This window comes from Periplaneta americana, chromosome 13 (genome assembly GCF_040183065.1).
Source record: "Periplaneta americana isolate PAMFEO1 chromosome 13, P.americana_PAMFEO1_priV1, whole genome shotgun sequence".
NCBI classification, from domain to species: Eukaryota; Metazoa; Arthropoda; class Insecta; order Blattodea; family Blattidae; genus Periplaneta; species Periplaneta americana.
The window spans coordinates 44,158,256-44,175,296 of record NC_091129.1 but is presented as its reverse complement, the minus strand read 5'-3'; the positions used below and the strand labels follow the sequence as shown (position 1 = coordinate 44,175,296).

The 17,041-nt window shown below is 36.1% G+C and overlaps 1 long non-coding RNA gene across 1 annotated transcript in view; it reads right to left on the bottom strand.

Annotated features, from left to right (window-relative positions):
- LOC138711833 (uncharacterized) overlaps positions 1-1,435 on the bottom strand; it is a 40,005-nt gene extending 38,570 nt beyond the window's left edge. Inside the window, exon 1 of the long non-coding RNA XR_011335488.1 lies at positions 1,271-1,435. This is a non-coding gene — a long non-coding RNA (uncharacterized lncRNA). The remainder of the gene's footprint in view (positions 1-1,270) is intronic.
- Between the last annotated feature and the right edge of the window lie 15,606 nt (positions 1,436-17,041).

Here is a 17,041-nt window from a genome sequence, read left to right as displayed (position 1 = left end):
CATGGTTACCAGAAGAAAAATAATGAATAAAAATAAAAAATTGCGAATTCGGAATGAGTTAGTGGAATAAGTAGACAGATTGAAATAATAGGGATGTAACATCAGCTACTGCCAAGATGTTGAAAGGGAATTAACAGTGCAATAGAAAAAGAAACATTTTGTACGACGGGAGAAATGTTGAAGGACAAAAAGTTATTAGTTGATAGGCAACATTAAGATATGTAGTCCACACCTGTGGAGTAACGGCTAGCTCGTCTGGCCGCGAAACCAGGTGGAACGGGTTCGATTCTCGGTTGGGGCAAGTTACTTGATTGAGGTTTTTTCCGGAATTGTGCGATTATTAAACTTTGTCGCGGTTATTTAATGAGAAATGAGTTCACAAACATATTATACGGTAAAACTCATTAATTGGATCACAAAAGAAAATTATTCATTTGAAATCAAGGAGAATGATAATAAACGACAGATAAATTATGTATTAGTGTAAAGAAAATAGGAGTGACTTAAATGCACCTGGATATCGTAATGCAACAACTAGGAAATAGGAAATGTATCCACCATAAGCGCCAATTATGCACATGGAGATACAACGGTGAATCTCTGTGCCTTCTTGACCTTGGCACTAGAAGAAGGTGGTGTAATACAACAATAATACATCACTTAATTTTCAGTTAGCTGTATGCTAGAGTAGATCATGAGACATAGCGCTCAGAGACAGAAAATCAGCTACCTATACCTACCTAAATAAGCTAATAAAGTGATAACTCATTCAATATAGATCTCTTGATTAATCGTGTTATGAACACGAAAATGGAAACAGAAAGCTGAATCTACACAATACCACCCAAACTACAATATTTCAAGCATAAGTTCTTATATGAAAATTTGTCGAGCATTATTAATTTTCACAGAGAGAAATAAAATTTCAGAAATGTAGTTATGGGAAGTAATTTACAAAATATTTAATGAAATATAATATCTTACCTAGAAAGCACGTACCCACGGATAGGGCAATGGAAGTCTACTACAAAAAAGCCTATTCTTTGTTATAAAATGAGAGGAAAATATGTTGTAAGAGACCGAGATAAAAGTAACTACATTAATTCAAAATTTTGATTTTCAGAGAAAGACATGAGATAAAAGGAAAAGTCATTTAAAGTTTCATGAGGAAAATGATGATAATTACAACTATATTACGTAGTAGTATCCTCTCTGCTATAGATTAAAAAGTAACTGAGACTAACATATGTACAGTATTTCGGAAACTTACCTGAAATTATGGTGAAAGCGACGAGTGAGAGAAGAAGAATTTTCCTACGGAGCGTTGTTCCCCAGTTCTTTAAAAGAGGCATCATTGGTCCGTGCGATCTGTAGCGTGGTGGGTTGTTGGACATGTTTACTTAGCGTTTAGCGGCATAGTAAACATACTGTGAAATATAGGAATTCAAGGCATACTGAAAACTTATCTGTGTTACGCTTCAAATACGAAAACTTTTCAACCGCTTCGTTTTCCTACACACTACGAGTAACACCCCGCCTACGTCATTATGGAGATATGCACACTTGCCTACGTACATAACACAGAACGTAAAGAACACTGACAAAGATACATCCTAATTCACTCCATCGTGTCGTTCAAAAAGCGCGCCAGTTGTGATATATCAAATTATGGAATTTATTTTGGGTATTCTTTAGACCATTTCCCACTACTGCAGTTATGCCGCTTTTGCTCACAATGGTATATAATCAATGTCGCCAACATAAGAAACAACATGTTAAAAGTAATGCTAATATGTAATAATCCCCTAAATACTAAATTCGGTACGAAACGTTGGTTAATATGACGAAGGTTAGGTTTGGCTTGTTAAGGTTTTTAAAGCTTGTTCTCATTCGAAAATTCTGATAACAAATAATGATGCCTGAAGTATAGGAATTTTTTCCACGGCCTACATTAATTTCAAACTGCCATGATATACGACTACTGAAGACAAGGTCAATGCAGGAACAAACCTCCCCCGCCCTACATCCCCAGTGCAACCTGTCCATGCAACTTCCCCACCTACTTCAACCCCTGCTAAACCTACCTCACAGCTGTTGAAGCAGTTTTTCTCACTCCAGCCCACGTCTCTGAAAATAGCACATATAAATGCTCAAAGTCTGTTATCTCATTATGAAGAAGTATCTTCAATTTTCTCTAACCAAGACCTTCATTGTATTCTCGTCAGTGAATCATGGCTTAAACCCTCTCTCCCGTCCTCTATTGTCCATTTAATTTCTTATACTCTATGCAGAAATAACAGATTACATAAGCGAGGGGGTGGGGTATGCGCTTATATTAGGAATGACTTGGAACCAAAAGTTCTTCTGAAATCCCAAGGCGATGCTTCACATCCCGAATACATATTCATCGAAATACAAGCAAGCCTACAGAAATGTCTTGTAGCCGTTGTTTATAAGCCCCCTAAGGGTAGGTACACGTTGGAGCAACGATAAACGATAAAAGAAATGAGCTAGCGACGCTTTGGTATTATCAAAGAATCAAGTGTTCATATTGGAGCAACGAGGACGCGGGAAGCGAACACTTTGATTTATCAATAGAAGATATTCTATACATTCTCTTAATGAAAGAAGATATATAGGAAATATCAGCTGCTAGGTTCAAGTTTAATATAACTTAAATACGTACAAAATTGAACCCGTTTCTCATCCCAAAGGTAGTATAAATTCGTTGTGCTGTGATTGGTTATTGTGATCACATAATGTATCACGAATAAATACACAACTGATCAATTTGCCAATATCTACACAATTAATTTAATATGCCGAAATAATAATAAATATATTAATATTCAGATATATTGATAACCATCGGTCATTATACAGATCAATATTATCTTAATCAGAGATTATATAAACGACAAGAGCGAAGAAAATGGAACTTATATTTTTCGTCGCTTTTATCGTGTATCTTCGCTTTTATCGTTACTCCAATATGCACACCTCAATGACAATGCATGCTTCAATTCTCTCTGATATAGCATCGCTGCTTATTTTATCGTTTATCGTCGCTCCAACTTGTACGTACCCTAAGGCAGGCCATTTATCTGAACTAGAAAGTCCACTAACTAATCTTTTATCGCAATATGAACACGTTCTAGTTTTCGGTGATTTCAACACCAATCTTTTAGCTCCTAAATCAAATGGGACTAAACAACTGTGTAACATGTTGGAAGCATTTAACTTAAAAATTCTCCCCCTTAACCCCACCCATCATACAGCTAGCCTACTACTGAAACTCTAAAACATCTAATTTTTACAAACAGTCCTGACAGAATTGTAACATCAGGACAGTTGCCTGTTCCTGGAATTTCCGCACACGACTTAATATTCGTAGAGTATTCTCTCCAGTGCCCGAAAGCTGTACCGAAATTCATTACATATAGAGATCTAAAACATGTCGACGACGATCAATTAATTTCCGACGGCAAGGAATTGCCATGGCATACAATATTTAACTTAGTCACTATTGACAGCTTTTAATAACATGGTGATACAATTGGTTGATAAACATGCACCATTAAGGAAAAGACGTGCCACTCATCGTCCTGCTCCATGGATGACTGATAACATACGTAACCTCATGGCGTCACGTGACGCTGCCTACAGGAAGTATAGACACAATAAATGTGAGGAAAATTTTTACAACTATAAAAAAATTAGGAACAGAACAACGCAAAGCAATAGAAATGCCAAACGCCGTCATGCTCTCAGTCTTGTCGACCCCTCCATTTCCCCACGGTATCTTTGGAAGCATTTACGTGACATGGGAATAGGAAGTAAAACTACAGAAACTGAAATCCCAAACATATCACTTGATAAACTTAATCAGTCCTTTACTTCACCACCCACCTCACAACCTGATAAACAACAAAAACTTAACACCATGAATACTCTCTTAGCCATTCTTTTTTCTGCTCGCGAAAAGTTTTTCTTCTCTAATATTACAGACACTGAAGTTAGGCAGGCTCTTAAAAACACTAGATCATACCTGCACAAACAGCGCTCAACGAGCGCGCGCGCTCCTTCTTCTTCTTCTTTTTTTTTTTTTTTTGTTAATTTCGACCGGCCAGAGGCCGTTTTCCAAAGTTATCTATTTTTGTTTTTCTGTTTGTTTACCTTTGTTTCTACTTATACTAATACAATCACAACACCCATACCCGAGGCGGGACTCGAACCCACAACCCTTCGGACCAAGCGATAGGGACATGCCGTGCCCCTACCGCTGGAGCCATCCGGGCCGGCCCTTCGGAGCTGAAGAGCTGTGTTTACCGCTAGCCGAATAGGAGAGGAAGATACGTCAGAATGACATAGACTTGCTATAGGTAGAGGAGAGGGAAACGACCACTCAGCTATCTAGTGGAGTGCAGTGCGTATTCTTAGTAACTGTTTCACGTTGCTTACCTAGTGCTACAGTACAGCATGAAAAAATCTAAAAGACGGAAAAGTTTTGGTTAGGAAAATTCTTTCAATGTTGCATGGGAAAATGCTTATTTTTTCATAGCTGCTGGAGTAAATACTCAGTGCTTTATCTGTCACAACATTTTGAAAGGTAGAAAGAAACGTAACATAATGCGTCATTACGAGTCCAGACATAAAGGTACTAAAGATATTAATCTTCAACAATTTAAATATCTCTCTTCAGGAAAAAGGCCAGCTCATTGTTGATATGTTGAATAAATTACGGGATTTCAGTCGTAAACTTACACTTTTCGTAAGTCAATTTCGGGAAGGTAATATGGCTTACTTTCAATCGATAGAAACTGCTCGTGATGAAGCCATGTTAAACGATTATGTGCAAATATTAATTGAAATTCAAAATTAATTTAATTCTAGGTTCCAAGATCTTGTCTTCAGGTCCTGTGGAGTAACGGTTAGCGCGTCTAGCCGCGAAACCAGGTGGCCCGGATTTGATTCCCGGTCGGGGCAAGTTACCTGGTTGAGGCTTTTCCGTTGTTTTCCCTCAACCCAGTATGAGCAAACGCTGAGTAACTTTCGTTGTTGGACCCCGGACTCATTTCACCGGCATTTTCACCTTCTCATTCAGATGCTAAATAACATAAGGTGTTGATAAAGCGTCGTAAAATAACCTACTAAAAATCTTGTCTTAATTGGAAAGAAGTTTAAAGTTATCATAATAAATTCCTTCAACACCAGTTGAAACAATGTCGTATAAGTTACAGGTGAGCCTGGTTGGCGTAGTTGGTATAGCGCTGGCCTTCTATGCCCGAGGTTGCGAGTTCGATTCCGGGCCAGGTCGATTGCATTTAAGTGTGCTCATATAACCTCGACAGTTGCGAACGTCGTTAAATAAAACATAACATTTAACGATTTACAGATCGGACTTATTAATCTTCAATGTGGCCTAAGGGCTAAAGATCGTTTGAATAATACTACTAGCCTGGTTGAGTTTCACAAGACTAAACATTAGCAATAATATCGACGACTACACAGGCTGACTGTGAAAATGATTGCTATGTTTGGCTCAACATTTATATTTGTAAGCAACTGTTTTCTATAATCAACATTAATAAAGGCAGGCATCGAACATCTGTTACTGATGTTTCATTACGATCAGTAGGCTACTGTTCCTTTCAGCTGTCAACAGCATAAAACCTCGTTTTGATGTACTGATAAATAAAAATATAACAAAATGATATTGTACATTTAAGTAAGTATAAAATTTCTATTATTTCTGTAAAATAAATATTTCTGTATTAATTAATAAGTCCAAAATAGGTTTGCAAACACTGAACGGGAATTCATTTCATGAACCTCGTAGTAGTACTTCCTTTTATGTACATCTTGTACGAGATCATCCCTTCTTCCAGTCCACCCTTATACAGAGCGCAGCTAATATATGCATTGCGCTCATGACCTGTGAGCCGGCTCGGAGAGCGCAAACCTTGTGCAGGCCTGCTTTAGACCATATCCCACTACTGCAGTTATGCCGCTTTTGCACACAGTTCTATATAATCAATGTCGCAAACATAAGAAACAACTCGTCAAAAGTAATGATAATATGTAATAATCCTCTAAATACTAAACTCGGTAGGAAACGTTGGTTAATATGACGAAGGTTAGGTTTGGTTTGTTAAGGTTTTTAAAGCTTTTCACATTCGAATAATCTGATAACAAATAATGATACATGAAGTATAGTAATTTCTTCCACGGTCTATATTCATTTAAAACTGACATTGTATAGTTGCTTCTTGGTAATGAAAGAAAAGGCAATGTGGCGGATGTCAGTGGGAAATGGTCTAAAGTTTCTCCTTTATTTTTTCAAAATACTTTAAACTAGGATATAAACATGTTCAACTCACCTTCCCATTTAAGGTATGGAAAATGATGTCGGGCATATGACCCCATCTATTGCGCTGGCATACAAGAACTCTGACCGTGAAATTCGCTATGACTGCCTGACAAATTTCCACTTGGATTTCGCCTACAACTGGTCGAATGTCCTCATTTAACTCCCGGATGTTTAGGGGTTTATTGACATACACCAGTGATTCAAGATTGCCCCATAGAAAAAATCGCATGTCATTAAATCACATGACCTTATTGGCCATTGGTGGTCACTATTACGCAAGATGAGATGATCCGGGAACTGCTCATGGAGTAACTCAAATTGTTTCGCTGGCAGAGTGACTGGTGGCATCATGGTGGTAATGGAGATCATATCGGAGAATTCGCCGTACTGAAGAACATTCTATGCCTAATTCTCGGGAACGGCAAAGAACCGATTTCATTGGACTAACAGTCACACTGTCACGAACTACACGTTGCGCAATAGTAAACTTCTCCATGGCTAGACACACAATGACGAAATGCGAGAAATTCAGACTGAAGCAACTATCGGAATGTTTATGGATATCGAAATGAAATAAAACAATGTCGACACACGACAAACAAAAAAATACCAAGTGATTCAAAACTGGCGCGCTTTTTGAACGATCCTATAGTGCGTAATGCACTCTTTTATACATGGCTAACATAAATTTCGTTTCTGAAAAAAGAAATCCATTTCTATGTAGTAGGTTGTATCATTATGATGCAACTTTTTGGTGCAGCATTAGGTATATATATATATATATATATATATATATATATATATTATCATCGTCATTATTATTATTATTATTATTATTATTATTATTATTATTATTATTATTAATTCACGTGGTTTTATGAATTCCACAATTTAAAACGCTTCCAATTTTTTGCAACTCCACTGCTGTTCCGTTGACTGAAATCAGAATGAAATTTTAAATCATTCTTCGAAAGTTGTACACCGGCGAATTATTGAAAGTCCACTGTAATAATAATAATAATAATCTTCAATATTATTTCTTTTACAAATAGTTTCATAAATTTGAGACAGCTATAAAAATAGTACGATTGAAAATTGGAGAGAAGCTTGAACGATTTTCAGCTATTGTAGACGCACTATTCGTCTGTAATGCATTGTGTATCTGGATGGAAATTACACGAAATATAAATGTTATATCTGGGAAAACATCGGTATGCATTACACATACAGTAGGCTACTTGTATTCTGGTAGAGAAGGCCTGATGGCCTTAACTCCACCATATTGAATAGTAATAATAATAATAATAATAATAATAATAATAATAATAATAATGTACACATTTAAAGTTGAATCATTGTAAAAGGAATCTCAAAGTTTTATCCATATATCGCTCAGGAACAAGCATCAGCTGGTGACTTTAATTGAGCTCAATAAGCATTTCCATCAAAAAGGAAAACTTTTCATACGTGTCCTGCCTAGTAGAGTTGAACTCTGTTACTGTTATTCAGTGTTCTTTACCTTTGTTATTCCCATTAGAAGCCATGAACGCCCACAGAATGGAGAGAGGTTAAGACTCTCACATATGGAGGGAGTTTTTATTAATGGCAGTAGGAATGTCAGTCCTAAGCGCCCGCCGCCTTTATTTGCAAGGAAATACCCCTAGTACACATTTCTGATAGTGTTTTTGTGGAGAAAATCTATGATCCCTGTAGGGCAATGGTGGGCAAAATGAACGCAACCCACAAGACAAGATTTAAATGGCAACTACATAGTGTGAGAGGGGTTGCACTCTACAGTGCAGTGACGGATTTACAGACAGTTGCGCCACTACACTCCTACCTACCATAAGTAATTAGAATAGTCCATTCACGTGATATTTAATTAATTATTTTTCAAAGTAATTTCTTCGAAATTGGGATTTATATCTGTGCATGCTATTTTCAGTTGCGCAAGGAGATGAGCATTGCTTGAGCGAGATCTGTGGCTGGACTTTATAAATTTTATTTTAGAAAACCGCCGTTCGCACTGGTAGGTTGATGGATACATACCGTCATTTCCCATAACTATGGTCCTGGAACACAAATATGGTCCACGATACAACCATTCAAAGATCATTGTAGAAGTAACATAGACCGTTCGTAGATAGCTGCAGTGACTTTAATTCAAACTACAGTACAGCAAGAATATAGATAAACGAGGTACTACGTTATGGAGTACAAAATTTGAATAGTTGTATCGTGGACAACAGTTGTGTTCCAGGACCATATTTATGGGAAATAACGGTACTCATTATTTTTTAAGCAAACTGTCTAAGCAGTGGATATGTAGTACTGGACATCTTTTAAAAAATTTCAGCCCCCAGTAGAACTTCACATTCTACTTTCAAGAAGCCATCATTCTGCAAATCCAATACCTCTAACTGCAGTTCTGGGATAAAATTTTCAATTTAAACATGAAAAGGAGTGGCAAAAATATTGAAATCTTTCTCCATCCTATGAAAATCACTGAATCTGTGTTCTTTGAACTCGTATAACAGGTGATCTATTTTAAGAATGTACATATTTAAGTTCGAGTTCTGAATATTTGTAACTAATCCTAAATATGAGAAATGAAAGAACAGCCTTTCTTGTAAGTGTGATATCCTCCCGATTCATATGATTCAGCGAAAGACATTGTATCACTAATGAAGCTCCGAAGTACAGCAATCCAGTATAATCCGACACGTACACGAGCAGTATTTTCATGGAGTGGGAGAAGGGGAAGGTAGGGCATAAGTTTGGTGCGTCGCTGAGGTCTGACGTCACTGCTGCAATGCCGCAGGAATGCCCACCATTGCTATAGGGGAATAGCGAAACCGCAACCTTCCTGCTTAGACTTTTGTTTGAACCGTGACGGTATTGCGCATCTCAAAGTTTTGCTTGAAAGCAGAATGGTTATAAAGTCTTAAAAAGGAAAAGCATCCGCTTTGAGAAAACAAATTGAGGATTTATTTTTATTTTGGATAACTTACCTTTGGATCAAATCTATCTGGACACATCCATACTTTTTACTCAGGTGGAATATAAAATACTGGGTGGCGCATGAAAAAAGCGCGCCTCTCCTTCGAATGAATGTGATATTTGACAGCTTGAAATCCATTATCGTATCGTATTGTGTAAACATCAACAGCAATTATCAGTTTTATGCAATAATTGATAGCTGGCGATCTTCTGCCAGCAGTTTATTTCATTACATTAATCGAATCACACGTTTCAGTTCGCATTCTGCAAGTTGATTTACTGGATAGAAGAAAGAGTGCAAATTGAGGAAGCATACTGTATGTGAAAACGATTTGTTTAGGAAAACCCGTGAATTTTTTAGGGACAAGTTTTCGCGTAGAAGTCAACCAGCAAAGAGAGCTATATAGGCTTTGGTTAATAAGTAGCTCTGTATGAGATCTGTACATAACGCCAAAAAACAAATAGTCATTCAGTTCGCACGCCAGAAGTTATTCCTCCCGCAAGTTCGCTTCCACGAATCGAAATCGTTATCGTAACGGTCGTCAGGGTCAGAGATATTGAATGGCCATTCGACAATGTTTGACTAACATAATTTACCTCCATTAAAACTGGTTACTCACTATAATTCCCCAAATTCATCACGATGCTGAAAGACACCGCACCGGTCCCATAAACTAATGGGAATTTCATGAGAAAATTTCTTCCCCATGAGAACTTAAATCAACCATCATTCCGTAATGCTTATACAAGACAACATAGATAAGAAAGAAGGAAAATTAATTATGCATACACAAATAATAATACATTTTAGTGTAATATTTTATGGAAGCAAGATAATCAGTGTAGCCAGTAATAACTTCATGCCACATAATTCTTGGGAGTGTCGCAATCTTCCTACTGTCACTAACTTGGTTGGAAGAAATGAATAAAAATTTTGACGTTAATAACACAGTACATATCGCATTTTATTATCTTCTGTGTGTGGTGACATATTTCTCAAATATTAGCGCATGATTAGAGCATAAATGAGGGCGATGACTATAAAGTGAAGGCCATAAGCCAAATAGTTTCTAGTTATTTGTAAGTTATTAATTATCCTTTCACTAATGGAACATAATTAATGTACACAAATAGTGAGTCACATAGACTCATTATTATTATTATTATTATTATTATTATTATTATTATTATTATTATAAGAAGCGGTATGCAGGATGCAGTGATGCTGGCGCAACGTCTCAAATGGAAATGAGGCGGACACGTGAGTAGGATGGACTGCAGCAGGTGGACGTATGCCTCGACCATGTGGGACCCACGCATCGGGAAAACAAGCAGAAGACGTCCAAGGAAAAGGTGGTCGGATGCTTTCCGGAGAGAGACTGAAGCGCAGTGAACGAGAACAGCGAGGGACAGGCAGGCGTGGAAAAGACTGGAAGCAATTATGAACATTATGTAAACTGTGTATAGTTGTGCATTGTTTATACATACAATAGTTTGTTCTTTTTGTGTGTGTTAGTTTGGATAGTTTGAGTCCGTGTCAACTATATGTCGGTAACATATAATGGGGAAATGCCCCATATACTGAAAAGACTACAAATTTGAGAACCATTTCGGCAGATAGGATGGATGGATGGTTGGACAGACTGACGGACGGGACGTGACGGGCGGGCTGGCGGGCAGGCAGATAGACGGATAGAACAGACTAACAAAAGGAAAGGCGGACAGACAGATATTTTATGATTTCTGATAAATGGTTTAAGTATTGGCTGTAAAGTTCCTCCTCTGCTCTGTTCATAGCAAGTAAGGAACCCTTATCACAAAATATTTGGCTACAATATAAGAATATTCTATGCTAGCGAAGTATCGCAAGAAATTGCTAATGAATTGAAGAGTGTTATCCCAAAACGTATTCAGTCAATTTTTATTAAAGAAAAGGGCTACTTTTATTTTTATCCAACGGTCTATGAACTTTGCGAGTTTTCAAGTAACATGCACAATAATACAAACTTTCAGACAAAGTTTGGCGCTGTTTTGGAAGAAAACAAACTTAAAATATAATGATAGCAGTCTCAAGCAAAATCATATATATATACAGGTGTTTAAAAAATACGGGGCATAATTTCAGGTATGTATTTCTCACATGTAGACAATCAAAATAGTTCATTACAACATGTGTCCGGAAATGCTTTATTTCCGAGTTATGGCCTTCACAACATTGAAATTCACCGGAACGTTTTTCTTTCCGCAGGTCGTTGTCATTACAGAAGATGTTCAAAATGTCCACCTCCTGCTTGAATACAGACCTCACATCGATGTCTCATTGACCTGCGAAAAAAGAGTCATGTTCACAGCCTTCAAAATCTCCTCCTGTACTTCTGGAGTTGTAGATCTTGGTCGTCCCCTTCCCAAACCAGGAGAGTTAAATTTTCCATACTCGCACAGACGGTAATGGAGACGTACAAATGTCTTCCGATGTGGACATTGTCGCTGTGGGTACCTCTCCTGGTACAAACGACGAGCCAGCGCAGCATTGCCGTCCGCCTTACCGTACATGAAGTGTATCTCTGCCAGGTCTTGATTTGAATACATGTCGCACAGTCTAACGCCTACACAACACTGAATGTAACATTCGCCTCGGAATGAACTGTCAGAGTGCCCTCTTAATGTCTCCTTTGACGGCAACGACCTGCGGAAAGAAAAACGTTCCGGTGAATTTCAATGTTGTGAAGGCCATAACTCGGAAATAAAGCATTTCCGGACACATGTAATGAACTATTTTGATTGTCTACATGTGGGAAATACATACCTGAAATTATGCCCCGTATTTTTGAAACACCCTGTATATATATATATATATATATATATATATATATATATGTAAATCATAAAAATGACAAAATTGACTGAGCGAATTTTGGGATCACACTTTTGAATTTCATTCCCAAAAAATCGCCAATAACTTTAATAGAAACTGATGTAGTACCTCGTATTGGTGTAACTAAGTATTTTGTAATAAATTCAGAGTTATATTTTCAAAGTCTTCAACAAACTTCGTCTTAGCTACATCGTAACATTTTTAAACGTACTTGAAAATGTACAGTTTTAACGCTGGCCCACACCTCAACATTGAGTTGAGCATTGTATTTTAACAGCAGATTATTGCTTTAAGGTATGTCTACAATGTCTCGGATGTCCATTTAATATGCATCTTTTATTGCTGTTGTGTTACGACGGCGTCTATACAGGGTGATTCACGAGCATTTACCGTCCTTTACGGAGCTTATTTCTGAAGACATTTTGAGCTAAAACTGTTATATGAACATAGCTCTTACTCTCAATATTTTCAGAGTTACACTAAATTAAAGTTTTTGTAAAATACGTTTTTTCTTTAGTTTGAAGGTAAACGAATAATACAAATAGAGAATGAACCATTCAGAAATATCATTTCTTTAATTGGCAAGTATTATGAATCTAAAAATGTGCTGTGAACTCCTTAGTTGCTTCGTACAGACATCTTTTTCTATTTTTAACTAGAAAATTACAATATTCTTACGCACTTATCAAAACAATTATTACAAATCACACCACTTCCACCGACTTAATTATTTGTAGTTCAATTTTGCATCCTAATTTACAGTCTTAGGGGGTTTACAATAAATTTTTAAAAATGTCGCCGTCCGCTTGAGTACACTTGGCCGCACGCATGTGAACGGCACTCGTCGCTCTACGTAACTGCATACTGCTTGCTATCTTTGATTTCCGTAGCGCTCGCGCTGGCTGCTGGCTGTACGCTCACCAAGATCACGCGTTCACAGTAATGCATTAAAATAACGAAATGTTAACTCTGTAAATATTGAGAATAGGACCCATGTTTATATGTCATTTTTTGCTCAGAATGTCTTCAGAAATAAGCTCCGTAAAGGAGGGTAAGTCCTCGTGAATTACCCTGTATAAAGTATAGACGTTTAAATTTTTAAATTTAATTTCTCAAAATTTCTCGGAAAACCTCGAAGAACATAACCCATCGTTCATACTTGTGTCTAATAGAAAAAAAATAATAGGATTTTTTTACCGCAGGTTCCAAAAACTGTTCTTTATACTCATACTAATATGTCGTATACAGGACACGTATCCTGATTTGGTAATTCGGAGCAGACAACAATTAATTACCATCTCCAAGTTCTCTCAGTTTAGCGTCTCGAGCATTAGCAGCATACAGCACTGAGAAGTCCTCGTTTTTTTTTTTAATTCCGCTACGTATGCATAGACAATAAAGTTAAAAAAAAAGTGGAGGATAACGAAACTTAAGTTTAAGAGTCACTATCTAACATTTCTAAGTTTTGTGGACAGATAATAATTATAAAAATTGAAATGAGAGAAATATGTTAATTTGTGGATTAAAATATCATAAAATTATCCATATAAACAGAATCCGCGAACAAATATATGCATGGCCTTCTGTATTAAACACATTTATTATTCTAGGAGTTGAAAATTCGTGTAACGAACAAACTTACACATGGCTTCCTGTATCAGTTCAATGCCCGTTCGTTGAGAGCAGGGAAATCAGTATCGTCTTGTGGATTACAAAATAAATGCTCGTTCAGAATTCTTACCGAAATTTTAGCTCACAAGCAAACGTTCTGATGGGGGCAGATAAAAAAGTTAATTTTGTTCCTTCCACCATTTTAATAATGTCAAAAGAAGTGCTTATACAAATTTTGACCACTCGACCGCAATTACGAGGCCGTCCAGAAAGTGATTTTCTGGGGCCGTTTATAGAAAAAAAAACACAATTGCATAGAAATATTTATTGAAACAGATACAGAAATTGTTGCGCCATTTGTCAACATATCCCCCACTGGAACTGAGACATTTGTCATACCATAAGATCAATTTTTGTGTCGTAGAAGTCGGCCGCCTCAGATCGGAACCAGCGTTTGACTGCGTCTGCACCACTCTCTGTCGATCCCATGATATGAGAAATGTCTCGATTCCGATGGAAAATATGTTGAAAAGTAGCTCAACAATTGTTGTGCCCGTTTCAATAAATTTGTCCAATGAAACTGTGTGTTTTTTTGTGTTAGCGGCCACTGGCGAACTTATTTTTTTACAGCCTTCGTAATTGCGGTCGAGTGGCAAAAATTTGTATAAGCACTTCTTTTGACATTATTAACATGGTGGAAGAAAAAAAAATACTTTTTTATCTGCCCCCATCAGAACGTTTGCTTGTCAGTGAGCAAATTGTTTGAATTTTTATTAATTTTCATATAATCTTGAGAATCTAAGTTTTAAAATGAGTGATAGAGGGTCACAATCGAAGCTTTCATGTGCTTACAATTTCGTTACCATATATATATATATATATATATATATATATATATATCGCAATTTCAACAGGACAATATTATTATTACAGTATTATTATTATTATTATTATTATTATTATTATTATTATTATTACTATTACTATTCCAACTGCTCTTGTAATTCTATTAATTCTATACTACATATTAATCAGATCTAAACTATAATATGTATCTGTTGTCTGGAATTCTACTTCTACTGATTCGGTTAAATTGGAAAATATTCAAAGAAAATTTATGTCCGTATGTGCTTATAGTTTTTTTTTTTTTTACCTAATTCTCTTTTCAATCACAAGCGCACTTGTAAATATTTCAACTTTTCTAGGCTTTATGCTAGACGTCTTGAACTTGACTACTTCTTCATTTATAAGGTCTTAAAAGGCGATATTGATTGTGAATTCTTCAAAAGCAATATCTACCTTCGGAATCCTTGTAATGGATTAAGATTTCAAATCTTTTTTTATACCCATAAGCCTAAATCTCTCTGTCCAGTTATCAGATGCATGGAAGCTGGCAATTTGCATGGTATTAATTCGGATTCGTTTAATGTTTTGTTGTTTGGTTATTCTTATATTAAGTATACATATCTACTTCATATCCATTACTATTGGTTGATTAGTGTTGTTTTTTAGTTATTCTTCATAATATAGTTTAACAATAATGATAATAATAATAATAACAATAACAATAATAATAATAACAATTATTTATTTATTTATTTATAGCCTACTGGAAGAGTTAAGGCCATATGGCCTTCTCTTACACTCTACTAGGTCACACAGTATACAAGCATTGAAATTTAACAAAAAGTTCAGGAACAGAATACCAACATATTACCACAGTCTAGTATATACAATCGCGAAGCTTGGGGTGATTTTTTGCATTCCTCGCGATAGTTGCTAGCCGCTTGGAGCGCTGTGTGTACTAGGAACAATAGACTGTGTCACTGGTATCGTGATCTAATACAGGCCTTAAGGCAGACCATGTGACTCGCTTAACCCGATCACGAAGGGCGGCGTTTCAACCATATAAATTAATTGGAATGCATAAAAAGTAACATATATTTCTCTAAAATGTAGTGTAATTGCATTAATAAAATTTAAAACAATGATTACTAGACACTTCAGACATAATTCTTTGCGAGTTAAGTTGTAATATTTTTGGTGTGAAAATTACGTTGTTCGTATGTGTAATAGACCTACCTGCCTTTATTTCTATTAAATATTGCGAAATTATTGTACATTCATTTATGCACGATTCAATAATTTTCAGTTGCACCACACGAATATTTAGATATGTTGAAATTATAGGTTATCTTTACTGTACCAGTTGCCCCTTTCTGTCTAATTTTAGTGGTCTCCAATGAACTGCCATTCATATGGAAATATTTTAGGTTATGTTTACTATATCTTATATTTCTAAATTCGCAATTATACATTATAATTAAGCATAATGTCATGTATGATACTCCGCACATTCAATTTGTCTGTATTTTAATACTACAATTGAGTATTGAATTATTGTATTTATCTACTACCTAATAGACGAAGTAACAATCGTACGTACACTAAATTCATAAGAGTGGTATGATAAATTTTCTGTCTTTATCAAGGAAGGTAGATGTGCTATATTAAAATCACAATATAAATTCTTTTTTATTAAACCTCAAAATAGCTTCCATTCTAAACTTAAAATGTTGATGCGACAAGATTATGTTAACATGTAAAATTCTCTTCACATTAAAATAACAAAGTTTTGTAATTATTTCTGCAACATAGGCTATTATGCAACAAGAAGTAAAGGGAACTTATGGACACATTACACTAAATGAAGCTCAGCAATGATGAGCAATAAGTTATAATATAATAATTCACTGAGCTCCATACACTGAAATAGAAAACCCGAACATATGAGTATATACTTTATGAAAATAATATATAAACCTTATGTATTTCGTATTTCAATAGTGGAAGGAAGGTGTTAATTTTTCAAAAGAACACGATATCAAAAGTGCAATACATTTTATCGTCTGCTAGGGAAAGAGTCTGTGATGAGGCGATAGTAGGCTAGCAACTATCTATGGATGCATATTTCAACTGTCTATGTTTGCATATTTGGTATGTATTGAGCTTCGCAACTGTATATACTAAACTGTGATATTACGTTATTTCCGAGCTACCCCTTTTAGTGTAGCCTATGTGCAGTGACTTGTATCCGAGGGTTTTTTTTCCGTATGAGAAAGTGTTCGTTCTATCCGCTCGGGGGTGAAGTTTATTTCCCAATAGCAGATAGTGGAGAAGTACAG